Source organism: Balaenoptera acutorostrata, chromosome 17 (assembly GCF_949987535.1).
Source record: "Balaenoptera acutorostrata chromosome 17, mBalAcu1.1, whole genome shotgun sequence".
NCBI classification, from domain to species: Eukaryota; Metazoa; Chordata; class Mammalia; order Artiodactyla; family Balaenopteridae; genus Balaenoptera; species Balaenoptera acutorostrata.
In genome coordinates, this window is record NC_080080.1 from 40237731 (window position 1) to 40247928 (window position 10198).

Sequence of the window (10198 nt, forward strand, 5' to 3'; positions counted from 1 at the left end):
ATTTTCTGAAGTGGAACAACTCAGTCAAATGCCAGCAAAACAAAGTACAATTTTTTATTTTCACTCTTGTGAAACTGAGTATACATTTAAATGGCACAAAAAGTATATGTATATATGGAAACTGTAGTTAGATTCTAAGCTCAGAGACCAAAAAATTACTCTGGATTCCTCTTGATTTCTAAATATTGCATTGGATAGTCATTTAGGTGAAAAATCTATTTACAGGTCCATATAAGTTGTGCAGAACTGTCTCGTGCATGGTAGGACATCTTGTATCCCCGTATACCCTGTACGCCTATTGAAGACGGGTGGCCTCGTCCAGTCACTGGAACAACTGAAAACATCCCTTCTGTTCTCCCATGCTCTGCCTCAGAGGCAGCAGAGGCCCCCCTGCAGTGGTATTGTATTGTGAGAGACACAGGACGGTGGTCCCAAAGGTCCAGTGTCCAGTGTATTGCTCTGCTTCCTTGCCTGGAGGTCCCATCTATGACCTTCAGTACCTCAACACAAGGCTAGTCCTCTGACCCAGCCCCGGCCACTCTCCAGTAAGGACCAGGAGCCTAGACTGCAGTCCTTCCAGAACCTCAGACACAAGAGACTCAACATCTTTCCCTTCAAACCCGTGCCCCTACTTGACATCCACGTTTCAGTGTCCCCGAATGCTTTCTCAGGACCAGAAACTTCTTTTCCTCTCCCTCCAACATTACTCCTGACCCTCGCAGGTGGCAGAGTCACGAAAGCCTGTTCTTTCTTTGCCTGTGGTTCTCTCTCATGTGCCCCGTTTCCAGCTCACTGCCCCTCCCTTGTAGCCAGCTTTCTCATGGTTCCTCATTGCTCTCCCTGACTCTAAGCTTCACTCCCCCGCAATCCACCCTAACCCTGTATTGCACCTCTATCCAAGCTCCACTCCTTATTAGCTGCCTATGGGCAAGTGTGTTAGCCTCTATGTAGCTCCTTCACCTATTCAATGGGATCACAACACCTGCCTTGCAATGCTGTTACAGAGAATACCTGCGTGTGTGCCTGTAAGACACCAAGCACTGGCCTGGAACATAGGAGGAAATATAAACAAATGCGGTGTCCCTAGACCCCATTTTCTCTTCTTTAGCCTGTTCCTTTTCTCTAGGCACTGAACCAAGTATTTGCCTATTTCTCACATCATCCCAGCCAGGCAGTTGTCCCAGAAAAGACCACAGGGGGCTAAAACCTCATTAGAAATGCAATGAGATGAAGAAATTTATATTTACTAGAACACAGAAAGAGCACTTTGGATGGGTGGTAAGACTCCCAAGGGACATGAGAAGTTATAACTGAAGGTCACTGAGCAGGTGACCAGGTAACTGCATGGCTTTGGGCTTGCTGGGTGGGGTGGGCGAATTTGGGTGGAGTGGAATTGCAGAGGCGATAGAGGCCATGAGCCCTGCCCCTCTTGGTCCTGGACACCCTCTGCAGCGAGTCCTCAGTCTCTCTTCCAGATACACATCAAGCAAATATTTTTAGCTCATCAATTAGAAGGAGTGTCCAACTGACGCCAGCCCAGGGGGCCTTGTTTCTTCGTCTGGGTATGGCCACGTCCATACTCAGGCTGCTGTTCCTGGACGGAAGGGCCCACCTGCTCTGGGACGCTTTTCCTGCTCAGTCCATCCATGAGCATCCTTCCTTTCTTGGAATACCCAGCGAGCACACTCCCGATAAACTTGTCACTTGTGTTGTTTTGTCTCCCAGTGAAATGATGCCCGTCTCATGAGCAGGGGCAGTGCCTTCTGCTTCCTCCCATACCTCACAGTCCCAGGACACAGCTATGCTAAGAGACACACGATAAATGTGATATGAATGAAGGATAAAGATACATCTTGGCAAACTAAGGAAGAAATTTTGAGGTTATCAGGCAGTCCTGACGGATGGCTTAGGAGTTGGTCAACCCCGGTGGTTCCTTGGCACCTCATTCATCAAGAGCTGTGTTCTTTCTAACACACGTGCTGGGGATCTCAGAAGGATACATCCTCCTCTGGGCAGATTTTGCCACATATTATGAGGGAAGGATCAAAATTAGGTGCAGTCTCTCTTTTTTTTTTTTTTTTAACATCTTTATTGGAGTATAATTGCTTTACCATGGTGGGTTAGTTTCTGCTTTATAACAAAATGAATCAGTTACACATATACATATGTTCCCATATCTCTTCCCTCTCGCGTCTCCCTCCCTCCCACCCTCCCTATCCCACCCCTCTAGGTGGTCACAAAGCACCGAGCTGATCTCCCTGGGTGCAGTCTCTTCTAACTAAAAAGTCGAAGACCACTTCAGAGTGCCTTAAGAAGATGGACTTCATCTATCTAATAGTGCCTATCAACAGCTGAAGAAGAAATCGTTTTGGCATGAAAATCCAAGCATCCATTTGGAGACCCCCCCCCCCCCCCGCCTTAAAAAATTTAAAAGAGAAAGAGCTCATTCCTAAAGTTGTTTCTCCTGAATATAGAACCTGCTTGAAACAAAGTTGAACATTTCTGGGGTTCGAGTTCATTGATTCTTCGCATATACAAATTCAGCAACTTCTTTATTTCTAAGAACAAAGCCTTCTTGAAAAGAAAAAATATCTCTGAAGTGTTCTTGGACATCAAATAATTCTTCAGAGGAAACACTTTTGATGAGTTAAGTGTAAATGAGTAAGAAACATACGGATTAGATTTCTCATATAATACACATGGATTTCAGAATTAAGAGGAAAAATCTTTTTGGAAAATATGGTTTGGATTTTGATTCTGCCTACTCCACACTGATGAAGTTGAAGAATATGGATTTTCCCTGTGTCTCGCTCCCCACCTTCAGCCTCAGGCATTAGCCGTCATTCTTTCTAAAGCGTACCATCAGCTTTCATAAAGACCGGGAAGGATTTTTAAACAGGCAATTCACAGATTACTATTTAAGAACCAAATAGTTTTTGTAACAGATTCTCTTCCCATCAGATGGGTTCTCAAGCGTTTTTCAGAAATATCTCTCTGTTGGCCAGCGCAGCTCACTCACCAGGAGGGGCTCTGAGCCCTGTGTTTTGGTGACCTGAAGACACCGCCCTCTGGAAACCAACCTCTGTGGCCAGCAATCCCATTTCAAGGATGCCTCTTCCTCCCCTTGGGTAGATGATGATTCTACCAGTGGTGGCCTTGATTCGACATTGTGCATATACCACGAGTTGAGCCCGATGGAAAATGCTTTCTTTTAGTCAGCACAAACGTTCACACAGTGTAGATAAGAGATTAAGTGGCATTAGGGATGTGAAAGCAGTCGACACCGGATGTGGCACACCGAAGGTGTGCATTATATGCTGGTTCTGTCTGAGAAATCTGAAAATATTCTCCTATGACCTCTGAGGACGGGAGCTGCTCGTCCCACGCAGCCCCGCTAAGGGGTGGGCCTCGCTCTATGGACTAGGCAGCTCTGCTTCCCTGCCACTGGCCCACGCTGGACAAATGAGTCTCCATCCAGGGGATCTGAAATGGGGTTACAGAGATTTCTATTGTCCGGGAGCTGGGCTGGATGGAACGGAGTGTAAGCCCTAGAACAGCCCCTTTTTTCCTCGTGCACGGAGAGGAAGGGAAATGAAACAGAGGCACAGAGCAAATAGAGAGGCTTCTCCTCCTTTTCCAAACCAGAGTCAGGTCCTGTCGGCTTGCCTCCCAATATGGGTCTTTTTTTTCAAACAGCTTTATTGCAATATAATTCACATACCATATAATTCACGCATTTAAAGTGTACAATCCAATGGCTCTTAGTATATTCCCAGATACGTGCAACCATCATCACAGTCAATTTTAGAATATTTTCATCATCCTAAAAAGAATCCCCACAGTCTCCTCTCTTCCCATCATCCCCTCCCCCTAGCCCTAGGCAACCACTGATCCACTTTCTGTCTCTATAAATCTTCCTGTTCTGGACTTTCATATGAATGAAATCATATAATATGTGGCCTTTTGTGACTGGCTTCTTATATTCAGCATAATGTTTTTTAACGTTTATCCACATCATATCAGGACTTCAATCCTTTTTATGGCTGAATAATATTCTACCATATGGATATACTGTATTTGTTTATCCATCCATCAGTTGCTAGGCTTTGGGGCCATTTCCACCTTTTGGCTATTATGAAGAGGGCTGCTATGAACATTCATGTGCCCCAAGTATGTCTTGACCCTGCCTTCTCTCCACCTCTCCTGTCTCCACCTTGGTCTAAACCATCGTCTGCAGGAATCCCACCCGGTCTCACCCCTGCCCACCACCCTTCTCCCTCTCCAATCCACTCTCCACCTGACCTCCAGAAGGATCTTCTAGAAATATAAATCAGCTGATGTCACTCCCACTCCCTAGCCTAAAACTCCTCAATGGATTCCCATTGTGTTAGAAAAGAAATCCAAACTCCATTCCATGGTCAACAAGTTTCCATGTGGTCATGCCCACCATTACACACCTCTCTTTTCCAGCTGTTATTTCCACCTTGATCACCCTCCTCCAGGCTCATGGCCTTCTCTTACTTCCTTAGCACACCCTTCCTTCTGCCTGGAATTTCATGTGGCTGATACTTCCTTATTCTTCAAGTTGTGCCTTCAGTGTCATCTCCTCAGAGAAGCAATCAATGATCAACGATGGCAAAGTTGGGCACCCCCTCACCACCCCCTCCATTATATTCTTTCTTACGGCATTTGCTTTTTCCTTCATACAATTTATAAACTTTGGAATTTCTTGTTTATTTGTTTATTACTCATCTTCCCCAGTGTAAAGCCTATTTTATGTACAGTTGCATCATTAAGGCCTAGAACAGTGGTGCCTGCTGTTGACAGAATAAATGTGGGTTCTGTAGAGATAAAGAGGAGAACTTTAACTCCAGTTTCTGCATCCAGTATTTCCTGAGGCCCCATCTCGGGTACCATGAGACATCCCTGTGTTCTCATAATAAGTTCCTCTTTTTTTGAGCTAGTTTGAGTGGCTTCTGTTCCTAACACCTCAATAATCCATGACTAATGACTTTTTCTGTCATTGTTAGGTATGACTTGCTTCTTTGTTCCACACATTTATTTCCCCAAATCTCCCCAGCAAACTTATCCAAACTCTTAACTTCTGTATCCCTTTAAAAGCATTTCTGGGGCTTCCCTGGTGGCGCAGTGGTTGAGAATCTGCCTGCCAATCCAGGGGACACGGGTTCGAGCCCTGGTCTGGGAAGATCCCACATGCTGCGGAACAACTGGGCCCGTGAGCCACAATTACTGAGCCTGTGCGTCTGGAGCCTGTGCTCCACAACAAGAGAGGCCGCGATAGTGAGAGGCCTGCGCACCGCGATGAAGAGTGGTCCCCGCTTGTCACAACTAGAGAAAGCCCTTGCACAGAAACGAAGACCCAACACAGCCATAAATAAATAAATTTTTTAAAAAAAGAAGCATTTCTGTATTTGTATACCCATGTTCATAGCAGCATTATTCACAGTGGCCCAGAAGTGGAAGCAACCCAAGTGTCCATCGATAGATGAATAGATTAACAAAATGTGACTGTCACACATGCACACACTGGAATATTATTCATCCTTAAAAAGGAGGGGAATCCTGAGAATTCCCAGGAGGTCCAGTGGTTAGGACTCTGTGCTTTCACTGCCAAGGGCACAGGTTTGATCCCTGGTCGGGGAACTAAGATCCTGCATGGCATGTGGCACAGCCAAAAAAAAAAAAAAAGAAGAAGGAAATCCTGTCCCATGCTGCAACATGGATGAATCCTGAGCACATTATGCTAGTTGAATTAAGCCAGTCACATATGGTTCCATTTATATGAGGCATCTAAAGTAGTAAAATTCATAGAAACAGAAAGTAGAACGGTGGTTGCCAGGAGCTAGAGGGAGGGGGAAATGGGGACTTGTTCAATGAGAGTTTTAGTTTTGCAGGATGAAAAATATCTGTTGCACAAAACTGTGAATATACTTAACATTACAAAACTTTAAAAAATTTTTTTAAAGAATTTGACTGCGTCGGGTCTAGTTGCAGCACGCGGGATCTTTCGTAGTGGTGCGTGGGTTCTTCATTGCGGCATGCGGGCTCCAGAGTGCGCAGGCTCAGTAGTTGCAGCGCGTGGGCTTAGTTGCCCCGTGGCAGGTGGGATATTAGTTCCCCGCCAGGGATCGAACCCGTGTCCCCTGCACTGGAAGGGGGATTCTTAACCACTGGACCACCAGGGAAGTCCCCAAAACTGCACTCTTAAAAATGGTTAAGATGGTAAATTTTATGCTATATATTTTTAACCACAATTTAAAAAAAAAAATTACAAAGCATCTTTACTTCATACTCCTTTCCTTCCTTCTTTTTCTCCCTCCCTTCGTGGTCGAGTATCTCCAAGTCTAGGCCACGGCCCATGATGGGCGAGGAACTAACCAAGGTGCAGGCCCTGTCGGGGATGCTGTCGGGGGCTCAGGGCGTGCCTGATGGACACTTCCTGTTTGCAGAGCACAACAACAAGAGGCAGGGCCATTTCCCAAGTGGCCACAGCTGGAGGCTCACTGGGTCTCCAGTGTAGGCTGACTGCACGCCAGGGGTTCCCCATGACAATCAGGCTGTCTCAGACCAGCTCTGACTTTGTCATAGATTTTTTGGCCAAGGTTAAATTGCCTCCACTTCAGTGTCTTCACTTTTGCTTATTTCCAGTTGATTCCTCTTTCCCCCCATCATGAATATTGCAAAAACTAGGGTAATAGACTTAAGTAGGCTTTGGAGCATGATAACCAAGAACACTGTTTAGGAGAAAATATTTTTAAATAAGTATGTACAGGAAGAACCAATTCATGCCTAAGGCTCTTACTGTGTAGTCAGAAAACGTCTATTTAAGTATTAAGTAGGTTTAAGTTCACTCTGACAGCAACTACAAAAATAGTATCTATTTATTATACACTTAACTGTTTTTCTAAAGAATTAGAATATCCTATTCATTCGCTCTCATAAAGCTTTTATTACAAGAGAGTAACTTGCCCAAGGTCACATGGCCAAGAAGTAGAGCCAAGATTTGAACACATGCCTGTGTGAGTCCAAAGTGTGTGTGGTCATCAGACCATCATAGACCTCTCTTACTAGTCTATCAACATCTATTAAGTTCCCAATAAGGACAAATCCCTGAACTAGGCTGTAATAAGGCCATAAAATAAGAGAGAAAGAACCCATACATAGGGAATGGTCAAAGAATAATTTTTTAAAAGTACACATAGTATCTATTCAATATATATGAATGGGAGTTTAATATATATGAGTTGACTACCTATGGAAGAGAACAATAAACAGACTAGCTGAGAATTTGAATCATGGAATCGCAGAGTTGGAAGGCATCTGGGAGTCATCTAATCTCATCTCCCACCCAAAGCAGAGATATCTTCTATAGAATCTATGGTAGTTCCATGGCCAACCTAAAGGTAGCCAAGCTAATATCTTTGTTTTCTAGCTTTTGATTATTATGAAGTTCCTACTTTTCATCAGCCAATACCTCCCTTTGGGGAATTCTCCCATTGGTTCAGTTTTTCCATTGGATGTATATCAAATGTCACCTTTCTAAATGCTATGATTGCCCTTCTTCACATGGCGAAAGAGAAGAGAAGCATGAATTGACCACCTACTCTGCTCCAGGACCATCACAATAACCCCACTAAATGGAGAAGATGATTTCTTATCTAAGGGCTCTGAAGCTAAGATGTTGAGAAACTTGTCCAAGGTCACACAGCCCAGAAGTACTAGAGCAGAGATTTGAGCACAGACTTATCTCTTTTATACTATACTACACTGTCTCCCAAAGTCAGTTATCAACATGCCCCTTATCTTCTCTTCTACAGACCATCTAAATAGCCCTGGTTTCTGCAGAATTTTCTCCTCCGGGCACACGTTCTCCAGAATTCTGCAGATGTTCGTCATTCCTTGAACATTTTCCAATCTGTCAATGTACCTCTCAAAATGGAACATAAGACCAGAATACAATTTCCAGTGTGGCCAAACCACCTTGGCTGACTTGTTTGCCTTCCAGGCCATCATACGTGCCCAGGGTGACTTTGGAAGCATGGTAGCCCTATCACACATTTGGCCTGGGCTGGTCTTAATGTAGCTGCAACCCCAGGTCTTTATCATATGAGCCAGTTTCAAGTCAGAGTTCATCTATCCTTTATTTATACTATTGATTCTAACAAGTCTCAGTAAGATTCTGTTGGATTCCTTTCTTTGTTTTAAGACAATATTTCAGCGTGTTATATAGCATATTAACTGCCTCTCTCCCTTTAGGGTATCTGAAAAACTTAAAAGTAGGTCTTCCATGTTGTGATGAAATGTTGAACATTCCAGGAGACAGGGCAGAGCCTTGAGACATTACATCAGAGACCCCCCCATAGGTGACTATTAATCAGTTAATTAAATGCTCTTTAGGTACAGTTGTCTACCTAGCTCTGATTCCAACAACCTATTTTTTAAACCCACATTTCTCTACCTCCTTCACAGTTGATATAATAAAAAACTTAGCAAATTACCTTGCTGAAATTTGTCTAAAACCTCCTTTTCCAAGTGTGTTTTGTGGATCACTTGCTCAATGGGATAATGTTAAGTAGGTTCTTCAGTGCAGGACTTCTCAGAGCCTTTAATGAGTTAATGTTCACTGTAACTCTCAGAAAAGAACTATAATAGCACACTGGGTTTCAAAAAGCTGAGGTGGGTATTTTTTAAATTTTGAATTCTTTTTTAGCTTAGGTGGGGTTTATGCTCTGAGATTTGCTCATTTGTGATATTCCTTGGATCTCCCAATCTGGTAATCCTGTGAAAAAAGGACACATCAGCCTTGCATGGCTTGTTTAGTGAACCTCTGCTAATACCCAGTGATTAATGCTTTCTTCTGTAAGTATGGACACAGACCACCTTTAATAACCTGTTCTAGAACTTTACTGTGCATTAATACCAAGCTTGTTGATCTGCAGTTTTCAAAAATCTACCTCTATCCTACTGTTTTAATGACACTTTCTTGTTTCTCTGGGCTTAACACACAAGGCTGTGAAATTCAGCACCATGATATTTACATGACATTTACCTAGAGATGACATTTTTAACACAGTTAGGTGCCATCTTGGGCTTCAGTTCCCTCCCACCAATGCATATTCTGCCTTTTCCAAGTTGAATATCATTCTGTTGATGGAGACTATATAAATGAAATATAAATCACTCAGCCTCATGGTCAAGGCAGATTCCTAACTGACCCTACCTCAGACTTTCATGCTTCCCATTGACTTCCTGGATCTCAGCTACTTCATATCATTTCCTTCTAAACCTAGCTGGACCATCTATCACTTCATTCAAATCTTTCCTGACTAACCACATCTCTCCCTCCCTTTATTTCTTTGTCATGCATGTATTGACTTGTCCTGTTTTCTCTACCATCTGTTCATTAAAGAATTCATTCATCCGGGGACTTCCCTGGTGGTCCAGTGGTTAAGACTTTGCCTTCCAATGCAGGGGGTGTGGGTTCGATCCCTGGTGGGGGAGCTAGGATCCCACATGCCTCGGGGCCAAAAAACTAAAACATAAAACAGAAACAGTACTGTAACAAATTCAACAACGACTTTAAAAAATGGTCCACATCAAAAAATCTTAAGAAAAAAAAATTCATTCATCCAAAAAATATTTGCTGAGTACCTGTGGTGCTAGGTGTTAGATATCTGAGAGTGGGCACACCAAAAACAGTCTGGAAGTTAATAACTTGGCAAGGAAGACAGCTGTTGAGCAGGAACTAAGAGTTACAAAAGGAGATGGGTGGTGCTATGGAAGGGATAATCTAGGTTGGGTGTTGACAAAGTTCCTCTCATCGAAGTGATGTTCTAATTGAGAATGAAAGGACATGGATGAATTTACTAGAGGAATAGTCAGGGGTGTGATGTGATGGGGAAGACCCTTGATGAATATTCAAGTAATGAAAATAGGTCAGAATGGCTAAAGTAAAGAGATTGGGGGGGGGGGAGCACTGCACAGGAGGGCCTGAACTTGACTTATGAGCCAAAATAAAGAGTAAAGAGAAATCACAGAAGGACCTGCAGCAGGAATAATCATCAGATTGAACTCTTCTTCCAAACAGTGGACGCCATTCTTTTGTTTTCCCCTTCTTGTCCTACATGTGACTTTCAAAAGCACTCCCCACCTTCATTTGAAAAATTGCTCGCAGCAA